This window comes from Myxine glutinosa, chromosome 6 (genome assembly GCF_964187855.1).
Source record: "Myxine glutinosa chromosome 6, kmMyxGlut1.1, whole genome shotgun sequence".
NCBI classification, from domain to species: Eukaryota; Metazoa; Chordata; class Myxini; order Myxiniformes; family Myxinidae; genus Myxine; species Myxine glutinosa.
The window spans coordinates 95,962,109-95,982,864 of record NC_136266.1 but is presented as its reverse complement, the minus strand read 5'-3'; the positions used below and the strand labels follow the sequence as shown (position 1 = coordinate 95,982,864).

The 20,756-nt window shown below is 43.9% G+C and overlaps 2 protein-coding genes and 1 long non-coding RNA gene across 4 annotated transcripts in view; 1 reads left to right on the top strand and 2 right to left on the bottom strand.

Annotated features, from left to right (window-relative positions):
• LOC137430066 (uncharacterized) overlaps positions 1 to 17,907 on the bottom strand; it is a 36,133-nt gene extending 18,226 nt beyond the window's left edge. The window contains exon 1 of the long non-coding RNA XR_010984994.2: positions 17,746 to 17,907. This is a non-coding gene — a long non-coding RNA (uncharacterized LOC137430066). The remainder of the gene's footprint in view (positions 1 to 17,745) is intronic.
• LOC137430068 (acetyl-CoA carboxylase 1) overlaps positions 1 to 20,756 on the top strand; it is a 763,460-nt gene that overhangs the window by 197,494 nt on the left and 545,210 nt on the right. The gene's annotated exons all lie outside the window — the stretch shown is intronic.
• SPPL3 (signal peptide peptidase like 3) overlaps positions 1 to 20,756 on the bottom strand; it is a 154,946-nt gene that overhangs the window by 113,808 nt on the left and 20,382 nt on the right. The window lies entirely within an intron of this gene.

Here is a 20,756-nt window from a genome sequence, read left to right as displayed (position 1 = left end):
CTAATTGAGTACCAGTACACTGGTAATTCCCTGTTTATCGTAAAAAGGCGACAAACAGGGTTGGCGACAGGAAGGGCATCCGGCCGTAAAACATTGCTTCAAAAAGGGGACCAAAAAACAACAACAACCACGGTCCCCGAAAAGGCCAACCCCCGCTTTGCGGGGAAAATTGCCTCTAAACGGTGGTTTTGACTATAAGTAATTTATATTGTATAAATAATCCTATATATTCATATATGATAAAATAAGTCTCTGAAATTAGGGTCGAATGAGAAAGAACGTGATGAATATCATATTCGGTTGAATGTGCTAAAACCTGAGACAGTCCACAGCCCATATTATTCAGGCAGGATATAATTATTTCTAAATTTCTGCTTCAGGTACAGCCTGGGACAACTTCGACATGAACGTGGAAACCCTGGATGGCAAGAACAATCTACACGTGACCGTGGGTATAGCTTACCAGAATCAACACGTGCCAGATGAACATCCCGCCGAAATCATTGCTGGACCATCAAGGGAGACGTCAAATCTCAGTGGGAGAGCCAGGAGAACGTTTGAAGGTATTGTGAAAGAGTGCCCCGCTTTCCGTTTAAATTTGCGAGCAGCCAAATTCCCACTGTCGACAAATGACAGCGACAACTATATTGGAGCGCACGCATTGGATATTTTGTGGGTGATCAAGTCCATGTATGAAACGGTACCCCAGTTCAATGGATTTTACTCTTTCTTCGTGGAAGATCGCCTTCCAATGACAGTGATAGCCTATATGGACCCCATAAATTAGTCTCCAACACTTAGCAAAGTCGTCCAGGCGACCATGGAACGATCCCTTAAAGTGGCTGAAGAAACTGGTCAAATATGGAACCCAGTCACGTACGATCTGAACATTGCCATGAAGGCGTTCGCCATTCAAGCTCTCCGTGCGCCCACATTTGATAAGCTCATCATTTTACTGGGCAACTTCCACATAGAACTAGCATTTTTCGGTGCTGTTGGAACATATATATCTGATTCCGGTTTGGAATATCTGTTGACCGAGGGCGATGTTCTTGCCGAGGGTTCTTTGAATGGATTCGTGAAGGGTAAATTTTATAACCGATGTACCCGCATTCACCAGATAACGGCTGGGGTCCTGGAGCAGTTACTGTATGAACGGTTCCTCTCAGACCGAAGTGATCAGTATGAAGAAGTACTCGCCGAGATAATGTCGTCAGATTTACATGATACGAACAAGCTGCTCAAACTGTCTACACAGGAATGTTTCCATCGGCTTGTCAGTGACTACGAGCAGTATTTTCACGAGACCATGAACGGCTCCCTAGGCAAGATAGCGGCATATTGGGCTGTGCACGTCTATCTCATCAATCACATTTACCGAGAGCTGCAAAGGGCTGTACGAACCAACGATGTCGACCTGTATGTGACAGTTCTGCCTCATCTGATGGACGTTTTCTTCGCATTGAACAGACCAAATTATTCTCGGTGGGGTTCACTCTATCTGGACAAGCTGCGTCACCTAGATTCAGCTGCAATGGATGTACTGAAAGCCGGTGCCTTCAGCACAAAACGTACGAAGAAGTCGTACTCCCGCAGTGCGATTGACCTAACTTTGGAGCAAACAGCGAATCGCGACGCCGCATCTGCAGCCTCCGGAGTCGTTCCCTTCGCAAATTCGGAGAAGGCTTTTCGGCGGTGGTGTGTCAGCCTTACCCAACGTAGCATGGCCGTAACCGAGTTGAAAGAGATGTGTGGAATCCAAAGGGGAGAAACACCGGCAAACCAGTTGCGCACACAACGTCTGCGGAAAGACAAAGAAAGCACCGACCGTCTCAAGCAGCAGTTCATTGAAACATGCAACCCCTTCGATGCCGCCACACCAGACACCCTCATCAACTTGGCTACGGGACAAAGTGCCGTAGAGGCGACGACCACCTACCTCACCACAACTCTTCAACGGGGAAAAGCGGCTAGATCGGAGTTTCTGTTTGAGTGCGCAGAAGACGGAGCAAGGTTTGTAAAAACTGTGAAGCGCATCAAAGTGCAAAACTTCGCATCCGAGAACGCTCGAAAAGCGACCAAACGTGAAAAAGTTGGTACCGAAGGTGTGAGACACCTTCACTCACATACTGGCGATGGATGCGGTACGAGAAGCTATCGACCTCCGAGATCTACTAAGCCATCCAGTCACCCCGATTCCCCTGTCAATCGCACACAGTGATGGGTCAGTGACGAAGACGACGAAGTCAGCGCTCACGAAAGTTCTGGAAAGAAAACAGAAAGAACCTTCCAGCGACATGGACATCTCCCTCTCAGTGAGGCCATCGGTATATCTCGTTGATGGTGGCCTTATTCTTTAGGAGGTTTTGACTCGCCACAAACAATCAACGTATCGCTCGATAGCTAGAGATATAATGGTGCACATTCGTTCGCACGCCGGTACCGCAATTGAGGTGCACCTGCTTCTTGACAAGTACCTGACGCCATCAATAAAAGATCTGGAGAGGAGGAACCGGGGTGGTGGACATGAGGATTTTGTGATAACAGGGCCGGAACAGAGGCAAAAGAAGAATGGCAGTGAACTCCTGAAAAACTGTCATTTCAAGAATGCATTTCTGAAATTCATGATGGAAGAAGTCCAGAACGAGCAGTACGCTAGTATCGTTGACCGCAAAACAGTGTATGTTTCCCACGGGGGAAGTTGTATAGAACTAAAGGTGAACAGTAAGGGGTTGCTGGTGGTGTCCGTTCCCTCACAGTATCAAGGCCAACATGAAGAGGCAGACACTTTAATTGCTTATCATGCCGTGACAGCGATGTCAGGTGACATAACCGTGCGCTCCTCGGACACTGATGTTTTAGTGATACTGTTGCCAATCGCTGCAAAGCATCCCCACCACATAATGCTAGACTACGGAAGCGTAAACAGTCGCCGCTTCATCAGCGTGTCCGAAATTGCACACGTACTGGAGGACAGGGAAGCCGGTACAACAGAGGCTGTCGTTGGTTTTCACGCCCTAACAGGATGCGACTACACATCGGCGTTCTACAGAAAGGGTAAACAGAAACCCTTTGAAATAATGGAGAAAGGGCATGTCAAGGCTTTGCAGTCTTTGTGTGATGACGAAATGGATGTCGTGGGGTTGGAAAGATTCGTTTGCCACATGTACGGCAATAAAAGCGCCAAATGTGTTGATGAGGCGCGAGCAGAGGCCTTTTTCAAGATTGTAGGGGCGGGAAAGTTCTGTGACCAAGTGAGGAAGATGAACTGTGCTTCGCTGCCGCCGTGCAGGAGAACCCTTCTGCAGCATCTCCATAGGGCTCACTATGTCTCCTTGATGTGGAAATGGGCGCCGAAAGCAAATCCAACGGCCGGAATGTATCCCACCAACTATGGCTGGGAAGTGGATGCAACTGGCAACTACACATTCCAGTGGTTTCTCGGACCTGTACTGCCTGAAGAGCTGAAAAAGCCTGCTGCCCCAGAGACTGAGGAGTTTGTAGAGGATCCCTACGAATGCGACACAGACGTGGAGGACGAGGCCGACCGAGACCAGCCCATAGACACGCTCTCACCTGATAGTGATGGTGAACCCTGGAGTGGGGATAGCGGGAGCGAATCCGAAACGGAGTGATCAACACAGTTTATACACTGTGATCAATGCAGCAGGAACCTTATGCTTATGGAACTACTGTCAATACAGTCCATACCATATTCGGATAAACTGAGTAGGTTGGGATTTGCTTGTCGGTTACGGTTTTGGATGACGTCATTGTTGGTATCGCCACATAATATTTCTATATTTTTGGGTTAGCATTTAAAATTGACGGTTAACGGTACTCGCTATTTGTTTTTGTTTGATTATTGGTCACTGGTAATCGATTCAAACCACTTCCTCTTTCCTCTTATTCAATACGGCCAGTGAGAGTTGAATCGCTTTAGGATATGTACGTCATGTTACAGACATTGACCAGCGATTGAAATCTGGAAGTAGGTTGCCCGCATCCGGGTCGCTCAAGTGGGTCAAGGTCAAATTAGGCCTACAGGAGAACATATTGCTGTCATTGGTATTTTTGTATTTGAAAATATCTCCATATCGCGTTTTAAAAAGTTCGATACTTGTCGCATTTGGATTGCATAAGCATCTGCGTTGTGGGTGTGTCGAGGTCAAAGGTTGCTGTCAAGGTCAAAGTACAGGAGAAAATTGCTGTCATTGGTATTTTCGTGTTTGGCAATAACCATTGCATTATATGAACCAAGTTTGATGCTTGTCGCTCTTGGGTTGAATAAATGTGGTCACGTGACCTATTAAAAAAGCTGCTGTTCTCGAAAATGTACAGTATAAAATTGCTGTCATGGTACTTTTGGTGAACTACGGTCCCTACCAAATGTCATGGTGCATTTAGTTTCCTTGTCGCTGTTGGGTTGAATAAGTGCATTTTTGGTGACCCGAAAAGGTCACCTGTAGGCCTAAGGTACAGGCTATGACCCGGCAGCAATCCCGACCTTCAGTCAGTGATGGACGATCAACCACCTCATGTAATGAAACCTTCTGTCTCTTTCCGGTTGAACAAATTTCGCTGGTGCTCGGTCTACATGGCACAGGCCATGGAGGCCAAGAGGGGCAGGCTAAGTTTTATATTGTTGGGAAGGCAACACAGCCATGGATACAGAAGGAAACTCCCAAGGAGGGAAAACTGGAAGTTTGGATGGAGAAGGGATTTGGGTGAGGTTAACGAGGGTATAAAAGAGGATTGTTTTTTTGTTTTTTTTTGTATACAACGTCGAGGCTCGTGTAAGAGCTAACATTGATCACAAAAAAGACAAACTGACACATAAAACATAAAACATATGAAAAAGGGAGCGGGAGAACAAGATGGAGAGCAGGCACATCGGGAGATCTGTGGGAGGGAGAGGGCTTTGGGGGAGGATGCATGGAAAGGGGGGGGGGGGGGGGGGAAGAGGTTAAAAAAAAAAAAACACGTGGACACAGCTAGGACCTCCAGGGAAGAAGTCGGTATTTCAAAAAAGTGGATCTGGGGTGAATTAACTGGGGTAGAAAATATCAAGGTTTTGGATGGGGGAAGATAAGAGATGGAGGTGAACAGCCGTTTTAAAGACCCGGAGGGAGGGGTGGGATTGAAGAGAGTGAGGGAATTTGTTCCAGAGGCGGGAGTAAAGAGGAATGAAAGAGTGAAGGTGAATAGAGAGTCAGAATTTTGGTAGTTTAACCATAAGAGGGTTGCTGGCATATCTTGTGCACCCTGCAGGAATATTTGGGGGACAGAGCACAGAGAGAGCTGGGGGAGCAAGGCCAGAAAGGAGTCGGTAGAACACAAAAATACCACCAACCTGCCTGCGGTGAGTGAGTGAAAGGCCCTAGGAGTTAGCTTCATCGCGGGAGATTCCAATGATTCTGAAAGCTAACAAATGTTACAAATCATCCTCCCATTACTAAAAACTAGAGTACTTGCAGATCTGAAATCCATGCAGTATCAAGGTTGGGTTCCATACAGTGCCTTCAAAAAGTATTCACACCCCTCGACTTTCTCACATTTTGTTGTGATACAGCCTGAATTTAAAGTGGTTTAAATTGAGTTTTTTTCAGCACTGATCGACACATAATATTAGGCCATGGGGCATACCATTAAAATCCACTTTTTCGTGCAACAGGAATGGGGATTACTTGATTTATTCATGAAAATCAGCAAAATATTCGTTCCATTCGATATAATAATGTCCCCAATAAATATACCTGCACATTAAAATACAAATAAAGAAAGAATTTCGATAAAAAAATCAGGTTTAAAATTCGCGGACAAGGTTGTTCACGTGATAAATTCAGCGAATGAGCGCTCCAGATACGTCAGGTGCCGTAATTGGCCAATCACGCAGCTCATACTAAGCTCCGTTCGGTAGCTGACAAACCAAGATGGCGACGCCCATTGCTTCGGCAGTGACAGGAAAACCTGTTCAATTTTCGTCCAAATTTTGCGTGATGCATGTTGTCCATAAAACTAAAAGCAATTTCATTCAATTCAATGATAAAAACTGGGCCCGCTTTGTTGAATTTGCGAGTAAATGGTTGCTCTATGACTGTAAAGAACGCGATTTACTGGCCGACTGTGCGGTAAAGCTGGGGCTTGATTTTGCCGATACACAATCCTGCATTGAAGCCAAACCAGAAAATCCCAACATTGGCTACCATTATGATTGTTCACGTCGCTTTTGTGACATCAGTAAAGTGAACAGGCTGAAGGAGAAAAAGACCGAAACATCTACATCTCATGGTAAGTTAATATGATTATGCAGTAATTTTTTTAGTAAGCTTTAAGTTTAGCCAAAAGTTTCAATTGTTCTGCAAACATAGACATGATCATGATGATAGAATCTGATCGTGATGATAGAATTCACATTACATTGCCATATATCATGATCAAATAAATCATCATGCTTGATTCAAGCAAGTTAGTAACAAGTTCCGGAAGATTTGGAGTTGGCCTTAGAAGAGTAGTATCTTCAAATTCAATTGACAAATGTACAGCAGACTCAGCAAGTCATGCATGATGAAATGTACATTTTATGATTTTGTTTATCTATTTCAAGACTACAATTTATAATACAAATCGTACTATTGCAAGCATGCTCTTTTACTTTAGTAATAGTATCATGATATGTGGGGATATTGTGGTTTATGTCATCAGGCTCATGTCACACCTCATTACAGTTTTTAGGATCCACAAAGAATTAAGAAATAATTTTGTACATGTAGACTACACATTTTTACTAAATTGTACGGTAGGTACTTCTTACTGTCCTGTAAATGATGGTAATAAAAAGTATGTTTACCTTGTCGGAGAAGTTGTTAAAAAAACCATGATTTGATATTTGTTACTAAAAAAGACAGATGTTTGCAAAATTTTAAACTCTATAATTATAAACAATAAACACATGTTGAGTTTATTTTTATTTTGTATTTTTGTTTTGTTGTTGTTTTTTTGCGCGGTGGTCATGGTCATTAATATTTTTACTAGCAAAGCGTGTACAAATGTATAACAAGGGATGCACCAATAGATTCTTGGGGGGGGGGGGGGGGGGGGACATGGAAGTTTTTTGAAGAAAAAAAACGTCACCTACTATTGAGGCAAAAAAGAAAATTTACTCACTGATCTGAGTAGAAAAACAACAACTGAATATCAATGAAATACATTAGATATGAAAAAACACTTTGCCGTCTTGGTGGCGGAAAAAAAACCCCACTTTGTTTTTAACAGTTCCCGAGAAATCCTTGAAGACGTCGGAGCTATCGACAATTAAAAAAAATAACATGTGGACTTTGTTCTAAACAGTTTCTCAAAAAATCCTGGAAGACGGCGGAGCTATCGACAATTTTTTGTGCACAGTGTGCATGTATACTTTTAAGGTGCAAATGTTTACTTGCACAGTTACTTTGAGTGTGACCACTATTTTGTCAATGCATGGATGATGCTACCGGCTTTATTTGGGGCAAATACCAACGTGAGATGGCACAAATTTTTATTGTTGCATCAAATTGCACGTTCCATCCCATGATATCCTAAAGGCCAAACAAAAATATAATTGTTGTATTATATATTTTTTTAAATATATTGTCAGAAAAAATTGGGTATACAAGTAACTGGAAGAAAAAAAATGAAAACAATTGTGTATATTTATGTTTAGACAATAATTCAATGGTTGGTAGGTAGGAAGAAAATAAATACATGTTTCATATTTGTTGAAAAAAAGTTAAATTCTAATCACTCAAAATTTGTTTCTTCCTTCTGTTTAATGCAGATGCCGGGACAGACATGAACGAACTTGACGATGGTCCAGTTGTAGTTAGTGAAAGCAGTGGAGAGCCCAGCAGAAAGAGAATGTTGCGTTCCTCAGATGCAAACAGCAGCCAAAGAGATTGGAGCAGGCGACATATGTTTCCTGAAGAGTGCATTTTCTGCCATAGCAACCAATACAAGCGCAGTCACATCTCAGGAAAGAGGTCAATGGTAAGGCTAGTAAAATGTGAACTCATCAGTGGAGGTCAACTTCTAAATGCTGCAAAAGCAAAAGAGGATGTACAAATGCTGCATCAAATAGAAGGGGAGGACTTGGTTGCCAGGGAGCTTCAGTACCATCATGGCTGCTACAAGAACTACACAAGATTTTTGAGTAAACCTGGCAAGCCATTGACCCCAGTTCAAAATGGCTATATTGATGCTTTTGACAAATGACATGACAAATTTCCATGACATGCGTAATGTATACATGTTGTACTGTTTTAAATAAATAAGTTGAAAATGAATCTTCTAAAAAGTAAAAGGAGTCAGCCGTCAACTGCCACTCATTGCCATTCTTCAAATCAAAGAAGATGAACTGATCATAGAAGGTAGAAGTAAGAAGTTAATTTTTAAAAAGTAAAATAAAAATGATTTATTTGCGGCACAACATGTTTCAGCTGCGGCGGACCATATTTTCAGATTGGATTCATTTTCAACTTATCGCTACGACTATCTAGATACAAAAATATCATGTTTATTGGTGTATTTTAGTGAAAAGGAGGTCTAGAAACAATATCACAATCAATTTTTTTCATTTTACTCCTCAAACTATCCAGAAACTAGAACGGGCACTCGGTAGAGCGCATACCTTCGCCGCAGCTACTGTTCTGTACTTGGCATGGGAGTGTAGGGAACAGAACAGTGAACAGTTTGGTGCTGATTTCATGCAAATCGGATAAGAATTGACCGAGTTATGACAAAAAACGCACATTTTGCAAGGTCGTGACCCCCCTGACCTTTGACCCCCAACCGCTAACAAGGGTAATGTCTTCACTGGGTCATGTCGTATATCACAAGATCGGGCATTGAATTCTGAACATTTTGGCATTAGTTGCATGCCAATTGGATAAAAATTGACCGCGCTATGGTAAAAATACGATTTTGACCTTTTCGTGACCTTGACCTTGACCTTTGACCCGATTGCTCCCAAAATCTAATCAAATGTGTCCCGTATAATAACCAATCATCCCACCAAATTTCATGCAATTCGGTTGAATACTTTTTGAGTTATGCGAATAACATACACACACACACACACAGACATACAAATAAATACACAGCGATCAAAACATAACCTTCCGCTTTTGCGAAGGTAATAAAAGAAAATGCAGTAACGTATAGTTGATGAATATATATTTACTTGCATTTTCATCAAGTGCGCGTTAAAAATTAATGAGCACCCCTGGTGTCTGGGGACATGGTGTTTCTTGTTCAGGAGCACATCCCCAACCCATCTATAGCAATTTTAAGTAATACCCTGCGTTGTTGCACGAAATTGTCAAATTGAGCACATTTTAGCCCTATGCCCCATGGCCTATATCCCATAATGTCAAAGTATCAAAATATGTGACATGATCAGTGATCAGTAAGATGCCTGCTCAATTTAAGGACTCCAACACATGTAGTGTGGATGTATATTTATGTATGTATATGTGTATATTGTTGCGGTTTTGAAAACCCCTCACTTGTAAATAATAACTCTTGTAAATATCCCAGCATTTAATAAGGTCGCATCCATAGTTAGTCCATATGCCACACGTAGGACACCATAGGACTGTCAGTTATTTCCTTAGTATGTGTTTCAGATAAGGCTGTGTTCCCAATAGTTGAATCTGCGTTGCATTAATTAAATAAGATAGGCCCCATTCCGTCCATTTTGCCAGTCTCTCTCTCCAAATTGTATTACGCGCCTCTGCCAGCCGCCTCAGCGTTCGCTCCAAACGCCATTACGCACGCGGTCAAGCTTGGAGAAGGGGGCGGAGCGCCAAGAACAAGGCGTGGCCCTGTCAACGTTCCGTCAAGGGTGGAGCCGGTGAGCCCTCGCTATCCAATCAGGGCTGAGGTGAGCTCGCTGGTGGGCGTGGTTTGAGAGTGCGCGGCTTGATTTCTAAGCGGACTATATAAGCGCAAGCGCGGCGCCTTTTCACGTAGAGCAGAGGTGGGGAACCTTTTTCCTGTCGAGGGCCATTTCGATTTTTAGAACATCCTTCGAGGGCCATGCTAAATTATTGAATACATATATCGGACTCACCTAATGCGATGGCTGGAACTGTTTCTCTTTGGCGAGGCGTTTGGTGTCAGGTGGTAGTGATGATGATGTTACTCGCAGCTGGTTTTGCAGGTTTGGGTCAGTCAGTCTTGAGCGAAACCGAGTCTTTGCAAGAGTCAGTTTTGAAAAGAACTGCTCACAGCTGTAGGTCGTCCCAAACAGTGATGCAAACTTCAGTGCATGTCTCCTCAGAATGGGAAAATCCTCAGCATGTACATACAGTTTGCAGAACTCTAGCAAAGGGAGGACAAATCTCACACTCTTACGATGTCTCTCCGAAAATATCGACTGGACAACCCTCCCATCTACTTTCTCAACAATCCTCTCCAAGAAGTTCTGTCGCTCAAGCTTTTGGGTCTCACTATCTGCCATGATCTTTCTTGGGAAAACCACATTTCCAAGCTGGCCTCCAAAGCCAGTCGACGACTGGGCATCCTCCGTCGTGCGAAGTCCTTCCTCGGCACACCTGAGCTCCTCACCACAAACAAGGCTTTCATCCGCAGCTCAATGGAATACTGTTCTCCCCTATGGGCCGGTGCTCCTGCCTCACACCTAGCTCGGCTTCACGCTGTTGAAACCAAAGCTTTCAGAATTATTGGAATCTCCCGCGATGAAGCTATCTCTGAGGGCCTTTCACTCACTCACCGCAGGCAGGTAGGTGGTCTTTCTGTCTTCTTCCGACTCCTCTCCGGCCTTGCACCCCCAGCTCTCTGTGTGCTCTGTCCCCCAAATATTCCAACAGGTCGCACAAGATCTGCCAGCAACCCTCTGATGGTTAAACTGCCGAAATCTCGGCTGTCTGCTCACCTTCACTCTTTCATTCCTCTTTCCCCCCGCCTCTGGAACAAACTCCCTCACTCCCTTCAATCCCACTCCTCCCTCCAGGTCTTTAAAACAGCTGTTCACCACCATCTCTTATCTTCCCCCATCCAAAACCTTGATCTTTTCTACCCCCGCTAATTCACCCCAGATCCACCTTGTTTGAAATTTCAACTTCTTTCCTGGAAGTCCTGGCAGTGTCCATATGTTTTATACCTCTCCCACCCCCCTTCCCATGCCCCCCCTTCCCATGCCCCCCCCCCCCCAAAGCCCTTTCCCTCTCACAGATCTCTCGATGTCTCCATGTCTCTCGGTCCCTGCTCTCAAATGTTGTGTTTGTGTCCTTCCCCCTCTCTCCCCATCTTGTCTACCGCTCCCGATGTTATATGTTTTATGTGTCGGTTTGTCTTTCTGTGTGATTAATGTTCGCTCTTTCACGAGCCTCGATCTTGTATACAAAAAAAAAAAAAAAAAAAAAAAAAAATTTTTTTTTATAGATAGATGAATTGCCTCGCGGGCCGGATCAAACGGCCTCGCGGGCCGGATCAAACGGCCTCGCGGGCCGGATCAAACGGTCTCGCGGGCCGTATACGGCCCGGAGGCCGGAGGTTCCCCACCCCAGACGTCGAGGGACGCAGAGAGGAGAGAGAGAAGAGAGAGAGAAGAGAGAAGAGAGACTGCGGACTGCGCGAGGAGACCGATTGGTAACGGAACGAGAGAAAGCGCTATCACGGAACTGCGCGAGGGTACCCTCTGGTAAGACAGAGAGAGACACAGAGAGAGACAGAGAGAGACAGAGACAGAGACAGAGGACAGAGGACAGAGGAGAGAGGAGAGAGACAGAGACCAGAGGACAGAGGACAGAGGACAGAGGAGAGAGACAGAGACAGAGACAGAGACAGAGACCAGAGGACAGAGGACAGAGGACAGAGGAGAGAGGAGAGAGACAGAGACAGAGACAGAGACAGAGGAGAGAGGAGAGAGGAGAGAGACAGAGACAGAGAGACAGAGACAGAGACAGAGACAGAGACAGAGACGAGGACAGAGGACAGAGGAGAGAGGAGAGAGACAGAGACAGAGGACAGAGGAGAGAGGAGAGAGGAGAGAGGAGAGAGGAGAGAGGAGAGAGGAGAGAGACAGAGGACAGAGGACAGAGGACAGAGGAGAGAGGGAGAGACAGAGACAGAGACAGAGACAGAGACAGAGACAGAGACAGAGACAGAGACAGAGAGACAGAGAGACAGAGACAGAGACAGAGAGAGAGAGAGAGAGAGAGAGAGAGAGAGAGAGAGAGAGAGAGAGAGAGAGCACATGGTTTTGGATTGGGGATGATCTGAGATGGTGAACAGCTAAGGTAGGCAACACAGTACCTGAGAGAGGACCCTATGTGATACAGGCCAGAGGGCACGTGTTTGGGGAACCAGTAGAGAGGCCACCCAGAATTTGGACGGAGCAAGGCAGCTCACAAAGTGGCTCCAGTCAGGGGTGCTGCACTAGAGAGGATGAAGATATACTGTGGAGAGAGGCCACACTGCTCAGCCACGACATTAGAGCACCAACACTTGGATCGGCGGTTAAATTAGTTATGTAGAACAAAGATAGAGGGGATGAAAAGTTAAAGAAAAAAAGGAAAAGGTGTTTTGAGTGTGAGCTTAGACTTTAGAGTATACATTGCCTAAAGAAAGTCTACACCCCATTTACCCCCTTTAAATTGCATCAAATCAGACTTTTCCCACCTTTATTTGTACATTGTAACCCACAACTTCAAAGTGAAAAACAAATTCTACAAACCTTAAAAAAAATTAATAAAAAATATATAACTACAATATCTTGGTTGGATAAGTATCCACCCTTCTGAGTTAATAATACTTGGTGGAAGTACCTTTGTCAGCAATTACAGCTGTGATCTGTTGGGATAGGTCTCTACCAACTTTGCACATCTTGATTGGGCAATATTTGCCCATTCTTCTGTACAAAACTGTTCAAGCTCAATCAAATTGCGTGGGGAATGTTGATGTGCAGCAATCTTCAAGTCATGCCCCAGATTTTTGATTGGATTCACGTCGGGGCTCTGACTGGGTCACTCAAGAACATTTATCTTTTTTTCTTTAGCCACTCAAGTGTAGCTTTGGCCATGTGCTTCGGGTCGTTGTCTTGCTGAAAGGTGAACTTTCGTCCCAATTTCAGCTTTCTTGCAGAGGGCAGCAGCTTTTCCTCTTGGATTTTTCTGTATTTTGCTCCATCCATTTTCCCTTCTGTCCTGACAAGTACCCTAGTCTCTACTGATGAGAAACATCCCCATAACATGATGCTGCCACCATCATGCTTCAGTCAGGATGGTGTTCTTTGGGTGATGTGCTGTGTTGGGTTTGCGCCAAACGTAACATTTTGCATTTAGGTCAAAAACTTCCATCCTGCTTTCATCAGACCACAAAACCTTTTGCCACTTGGCATCAGAATCCCCGGAGTGGTTTTTTGCATACCTCAAACGGGATGGCTTCCTCCTTGCCACCCTATCGAACAGGCCAGACTTGTGGAGTGCTTTGGATATTGTTGGCACATACACAGTGACCTGTCTTTGCCATAAGGGCCTGTAGCTCTTTCAAAGTTCCCATTGTCCTCTTGGTGGCCTCGCTGATCAGTCTACTCCTTGCTTGGTCAGTTTGGAGGGACGGCCTAATCTAGGCAGGGTCTTGGTGGTACCATATGCCTTCCACTTCTTAATGATTGTCTTTACTGTGCTCCAAGGGATATTCAAGGCCTTTGAATTATTTTTATACTCATCCCCTGATCTGTGCCTTTCCACAACTTTATCCCGGAAGTCTTTTGAAAGCTGTTTGGCGCTCATGGTTGAGTATTTCCTGTGAAATGCCCTACGCAGCAGAGGAAATCTACAGGAACAGCTGATTTTATTCTGAAATAATCAGAATCACTTCAATTTCACACAGGTGGAGGCCAATTAACTTGGTGTGTGATTTTGAAGGTGATTGGTTACACCGAAGGTAATTTACAATTGCTACTATAAGGGGGGTAAGGTAATTTACAATTGCTACTATAAGGGGGGTGGACACTTATCCAACCAAGATATTCGGGTTTTGTATTTTTAATTAATGTTCTGAAATTTGTAGAATTTGTTTTTCACTTGGAAGTTGTGGGTTACAGTGTGTAAATAAAGGTGGAAAAGTCTGATTAAATTAAATTTAATTCTAGGCTACAAGGCAACAAAAGGTGAACATTTGGAAAGGGGGTATAGACTTTCTATAGGTTCCTCTTCACACCATTTTGATGTCTACTGCAGCTGGAGAACAGGGGGGCGGCAATTGGATTTGGAGGACCCTCAAAGTCCCAGGGGAAGGCACACATCCCTATTGGGCCACTCCTCCGGCGAGCCAGGAAACGCTATGCCTCCTTAACGTTTTGGTCACCACACATGCCTTTGTTTCCTTTTGGGAAGTAGAATAGTTATAGGGATTAGGGGTCTGTTAGGGGTAGCTTAGTTTAGAGGGACAGGAGCTAGGAATACCATAGAAGGAAGAGTGGCGCAAGTAGGATTAGGATAGGATTAGGGCTGAAGTCGGCCATCCTATGTGCTGCTACGAGATCCTGCCCACGAAAGACAGCTACCAATGAGCTACCTGTTTGCTGAAGGCCCTTGACCCTGCTGAACATGACACCCACCAGCATGCCTGCCACCCTGTGCTACCTGTTGACATGGCCATGTTGTTTTGGGCCATTAGGGCAAAAGACAATGGGCCATTGGTTAGTTAGGCCATCTGTTGGGGCACTTCTGTGCTGCGAGGGCCCCGAGATCACCGAGGACATTTTCGTGTGCCGAGGTCGAGGTAAAGTTAGGAATGGAAGGTCATAATACACAAACCTCGAAGATGATACATCACAATTTTTTTGTTGAAGTAGAGAGAGATGGGCTCTGTGAAAAACAATAATGGAGGATTATTATTCGAACTCCACTGACCATAAACAGACCCAGCGAAGTGATTGCACATAGCCCAAGATTCAACAACAAGATTTTACATGAAATTGTAGTGTCTCAATGCAGTGTCTTTAGAGTGTCAAAGTCTGATCTGATAACTTTCCCTTCCAAAGTTCAATTGGTGCAGCAGTTAACGCCAGATGACGTGTCGACATTATGAATTTTGTGTGAGATTCAGTAGGATTAAGAATCAACATAGATGACATAATTTTCAGTGACGAATGTCATATTTACTTGAATGGTATGGTAATGAAACAGAAGTCAGTTTTAGAGCATGGAGAAAACAGTCCACTTTGTAGAGTTAGCTCTCCACTCCCCCCCAAAATAAAGAGTGATGTGGCCTCAGTCGTCATCCGATTTACGGTGTATACCTTTTTGAAGGTCAGGATAGTGACGAAGGCATGGCTGTGAATGCAGAACATTACATACAGATGCATACGTTTTTCTAGAGTCAGGGGAGAAACATTCCTGGTGCTTGGTTTCAACATGACAGAGCAACTGCACGTATACAGCTCGCTTGTCCATGCAGTGGCTCAATTATCACTTTCCTGGGAGATTAAATTCTGACTGATTAATTCCGCATAATTTCCTTGGGCTTCAACATCTCCCGATCTCTCATCTCGATTCTTTTTTCTGTGGGGATTTAAGGAAAATGTTTTCAAAGAGAACGCAATGAACATTTCTGAACTCAAAGATGCTGTAACGAGGGTTCTTTCTAGTCTCACAATAAACAGTCTGTATTCAGAAACTATTCTATATTTACTGTCAGTGTGCAGAACTTTGAGATCTACTGTAACTGGATGAGTTGGTCACAAGAAAAATGAAAAACAACCAAAATAAAAAGACTAATTACAGGAAACCTTGCAGAATGCAGGGAACAACCTCCCATTGGAATTACTTCAGATCATGCAGGAAAGCATCCAAAACAGATATCTGCTGTTTTACAGGAAAAAGTCAGCCACAGCATACACAGAAATGTCATTCATCAATATTACAAAATACATTTCATTTTTTGGTTTGAATAAAACATGATTACAATCCCTGTTATCGATCAAAATATGCCCATGTGACAGTAAAACATTAATTTTCAAGGTGGCCTAAGACTTTTGCAGAGCCATACTGCATGTGTAAATGAATGGTAGGACCAGAACTGTGCACAGTAAAAAAACAAACAAAAAAAAAAACCACCTTTAGAGGCCATTTTTCCCCGCAAGCGGGGGTTGGCCTTTTTCGGGGACCGTGGTTGTTGTTGTTTTTTGGTCCCCTTTTTGAAGCAATGTTTTACGGCCGGATGCCCTTCCTGCCGCCAACCCTTTTTGTCGCCTTTTTACGACAAACAGGGAATTACCAGTGAACTGGTACTCAATTTACCGACCTCGGAAGGATGACAGGCTGAGTCAACCCCCCTGGCGTTAATTCAGCGATCGACCGGGATTCGAACCCAGGATCCTAAGCTGGCACCCTAGCCGCTAGCCCAACACCAGGGCTCAGAACTGTGTATAGTAAGTACAAGATAAATTGGTGTCTCATCACAGCCCTTGCTGCACAATCTTGGATCAACAAGCGTCGTCTGCTATGAGAGTGCATTGTCTATTGCCGAACTGAATCACTGTTCGGAACACAATTTTTTGCTGTTGCGAATAAACATAACTAGAACGAGAAAGAGCAATCATAGATTGCAGACCCTTGCCAGGACGTGTTTTCAATGGTTTTTAAGGATTATGTGTTAAAACAAATATGGTGGCCGAACCACATGACCAATGAGATCATTATTTTTTTCTCCACCAATTTATCCTGAGATGATGCTCAAGAAATTTCATCTTGATCAGATAAAGTTTTGCCCTTGTCGAATTATGATGTCATAATGGAGGCACCTATGACATCATCATCAACATATGTTATTCCACATGGAGATTGGAGAGTTCTTTCCAATGGGCCATATATCAATTTTTTCTATTCAGCGTTTTCGGAAATATAGAGGCGCAACATTTTTCGTTTTTTTTCAAAATGGCGGCCGAACCACGTGACCGGATCTTTTTTTCTCCAGCAATTTATCCCCAGAAGACGCTCAATAAATTTCATCTTGATCCGATGAAGTTTTGTACTTGTTGAATTATGACGTAATAATGGAGGCACCTATGACATAATTAACATTTTATTCCCCATGGAGACTTTACAACAAGCCATGTCTCAATTTTTTCTATGCAGTGCTTTCGGAGATAGAAGTGCAAATTTTTTCGGTTTTTCAAAGATGGCGCCCATACCACGTGACCTATGACGTCATAATTATCATAAAAAAATTATACAGGTGGAGTTGCTCCTATGGTGGAAATTTGTCAACCGGACCAACGGTTGCAGGGAAAATTATATTTATTCTGTGCGGACAAATACAAACAGACAAACAAGCAGACTCAAATGCAATACCCTCTCCTCAGGTGAGGGTAATTAGCTCTCCAAGCAACAGCAACACCATGATGTCACAATCATGTTGTGCTGCCTACACCGTTTCTGTGACCCCAAGGAGGCATCTCAGTGTGCAACAAACCTTACAGGCAATGGTTCAAAAAGTCACAAGCAGAGAAAAATAGCACAGTGAGACACGTTTTGCCCTTATTAGAGCTCACCAGTACAGAATAATGCTTAAAATTTCCTGCTTGGGCTGAGCTTCCATTCAGGAATATATGAATGGCAAAACCCCCCCCAACTGTGTATAATAAGTATCAGACAAATAGCTTCCCATCTCCACCATTACTACACGATTTGCAACCAACAAGCATCTGCCACAAAAGTGCATAGTCTGTCGCCTTACCAAATCACCATTGGGATAGTTTTGCCGTTGGAAATGAAGACCAATATAATCAGGTCTCCAATCAACAACACCATGATGTCACTGTCACGTTGTGCGACACGGAGACCCCAAGGGGGCATCGAGCAGTATGCACCAAGCCATTCAAGCAATACCATTGTAAGCCTGCCAGATTCAATGGAGAGAAGATTTTAAAGCAAAGAAGGAAAAACCAAAACACTAACCTACTTTTTTCAGTTGCAATTATTTTAACAACAGGTAACTAGAGAGAAGTTGATGACATGCCATGAGACATTCCCACGCTACCCACATAAAGCAAAGTTGAAAGATGGCAAAAGGTTCAACCAGAAAATGACCCAATATGAAAATTAGAGTAATAATTTTTATCCCCCCCCCCCCCCCCATTTTGATCCCTGTGACCCACCCCTGGGGCTTTGACCTTTAGTATTCGGGCCAAAATTGATACTGCTCTTACACTGGTGGGGTAAGGATAATAAAAACAGCTGTTGAACCAGAAAGGAAGCAACGGCGAGCTGGAACGACAGTTATGTGGAAGGGAAGGTGGATTTGGTGGAAATCGCTAAGAGGAAGTGTGGACGGCTTTGAAGAGGATGAAAAAAGAAAGACGCCAGGCATTGATGAGATGTGTACAAAGAAGATAATTGCAGATGGAGAAGTCTGTCATGTGGACAGAGAGGTTTTTGAAATATATATATATATATATATATATATATATATATATATATATATATATATATGAGGGTAAATAAAAAAAGTAAAGGCAATTTATTGGGTGTTAGTTTTTGCACATATATTGCCTTTACTTTTTGATTTACCGTGGTAAATATATATATATATATATATATATATATATATATATATATATATATATATAATATATATATATATATATATATATATAATATATATATATATGGGTGGTCCACAACAACAACAGGCATTTTAAGGCCATTTTCCCTGCAAGAGCGGGGGTTAGCCTTGCAGTCCCCATGAAAATCTTCTCCATTTTGCCCTATTTTCTGCATCTCCCCTTGTTAACCCCCTTGACCGCATTTCTTCTTCGACCATCTTTAGCCAAGTCTTTCTCGGTCTTCCCCGTCCTCTACTTCCTTCTACATTCATTTCCATCACTCTTCTCAACCAGTCACTTTCATCCTTCCTCAACACATGACCAAACAATCTCAAACTCTTCAGCTTCACAGAATCCATCACAGGCTCTATTCCCATCATCTTTCGCAATTCACCAGTTGACTTCCTCTCTCTCAACGATACTCTACACATCCACCGAACCATTCGCATTTCCACCTTTTCCAGCCTTCGTTGCTGCTCTACGTTCATTACCCATGTCTCGCTCCCATAAATCATAATACTTCTCACACATGCAGCACACACCTTTCCCTTCAGCTTCAACGACACTCCCCTCCTCGTCAGCACACCACTCAGTTCCCGAAACTTCTTCCATGCACATCTCACTCCAGCAACCGTTGCCAAGTCGGATGCACCTTCTCCATTGAGCATTTCTCCTAGGTAACAAAATGTTTTCACACCTTCCAGCTTCACGCCGTCTCCAATATCCAACTCAACATTTCCTCCATCTGCAGCTCCCTCTGTGCACACCTTACATTTGAATGTAGCTGCCACACTGGTTAATGACCCTCTCAAACCACTATATTTTTGATGAACCCACTCAGCACACATTGTACATTGAATGGAATTCACTCTGACACCCTTCCTGCGCACAGCACACGGCCACTTCCCAGTTCTTTCCACCTCACCACATGCTTTTCCATTTGCCATCACCTTCGTTTTTCCGATATTCACCTTCAGACCTTTTGTCTCCATACATTCCTTCCACTTGTTCATCTTCTCCTTCAGTCCATCCATACTTTCTGCAATCAACACCAGATCATCTGCATACAACAACTCCCACGGTAAACCCTCCTTTATGTTCCGAGCCAGCACCTCCATCACAGCTACAAATAGTAGTGGGCTTAGTACCGACCCCTGATGCACTCCCACCTTCACCTCAAACTCACCACTGTTCCCATCCTTCGTCCTTACAGCTGTGCGCGCTCTTTTGCACATTGCCATCACGACTCTGATCAACCATTCCTCCACTCCGAACTTCCTCAATGCCCATGTCACTACTTCAAGTGGAACCCTATCGAATGCTTTCTCCAGATCAACAAACCCAAGAAACAACTTCTTCCTGTTCTCCATGGACTTCTCCTGCAACTGTCTCACAATAAAAAGCGCGTCTGTCGTTCCTCTTCCTGGCATAAATCCAAACTGCATTTCGTCAATCTTCACTTTCTTCCTTATCCTCCTCTCCAACACCCTTTCTAATACCTTCATTCCATGCTCCAATAACTTTATCGCTCGATACGAGCCACAGTCCAGAGGGTCACCTTTCCCCTTGCACAGAGGTACGAGGGTACTCAGTTCCCAATCCACTGGAATGCGGCCTTCTTTCACCACCAGATTGCAGATCTCTGTCATTCTCTTCACACCCCAATTTCCCGCTGCCTTCAACATATCTCCCACAACTCCCGTCGGCCCGCCCGATTTTCTACTCTTCATTGCTTTTATCGCTTCCTCAACTTCCTTCTCGGTTATCTTCTCTGCCGGTCCGAAAACTGGGTTACTCTCGATGTTGCCATCCCATTCATTCTCTGCATTCAACAGTATTTCCATATATCTCTTCCATCTTCCTTTAATTCCATCTGGGTCCACAACGATTTGCCCCACTTCATCCTTCAAGCAACTCACCCCCATCACATCACACCTCTCTTTCGCTATCTGCTTTGCAATCCTGAATACCGCTCTCTGACCCTCTTCCAAATCCAAACGTTCTCCGAACATTTTCCTACATGCCTCCTGCGCCTTTGCAACCTTTCTTTGCAGACTTCTTGGCTGCCTTATAACTTTCATGCTCTGCCTTTTCTGCCCTCATACCCTTCGCCTTCTGCCACTCCTTGAACTTCTTCCTCTTC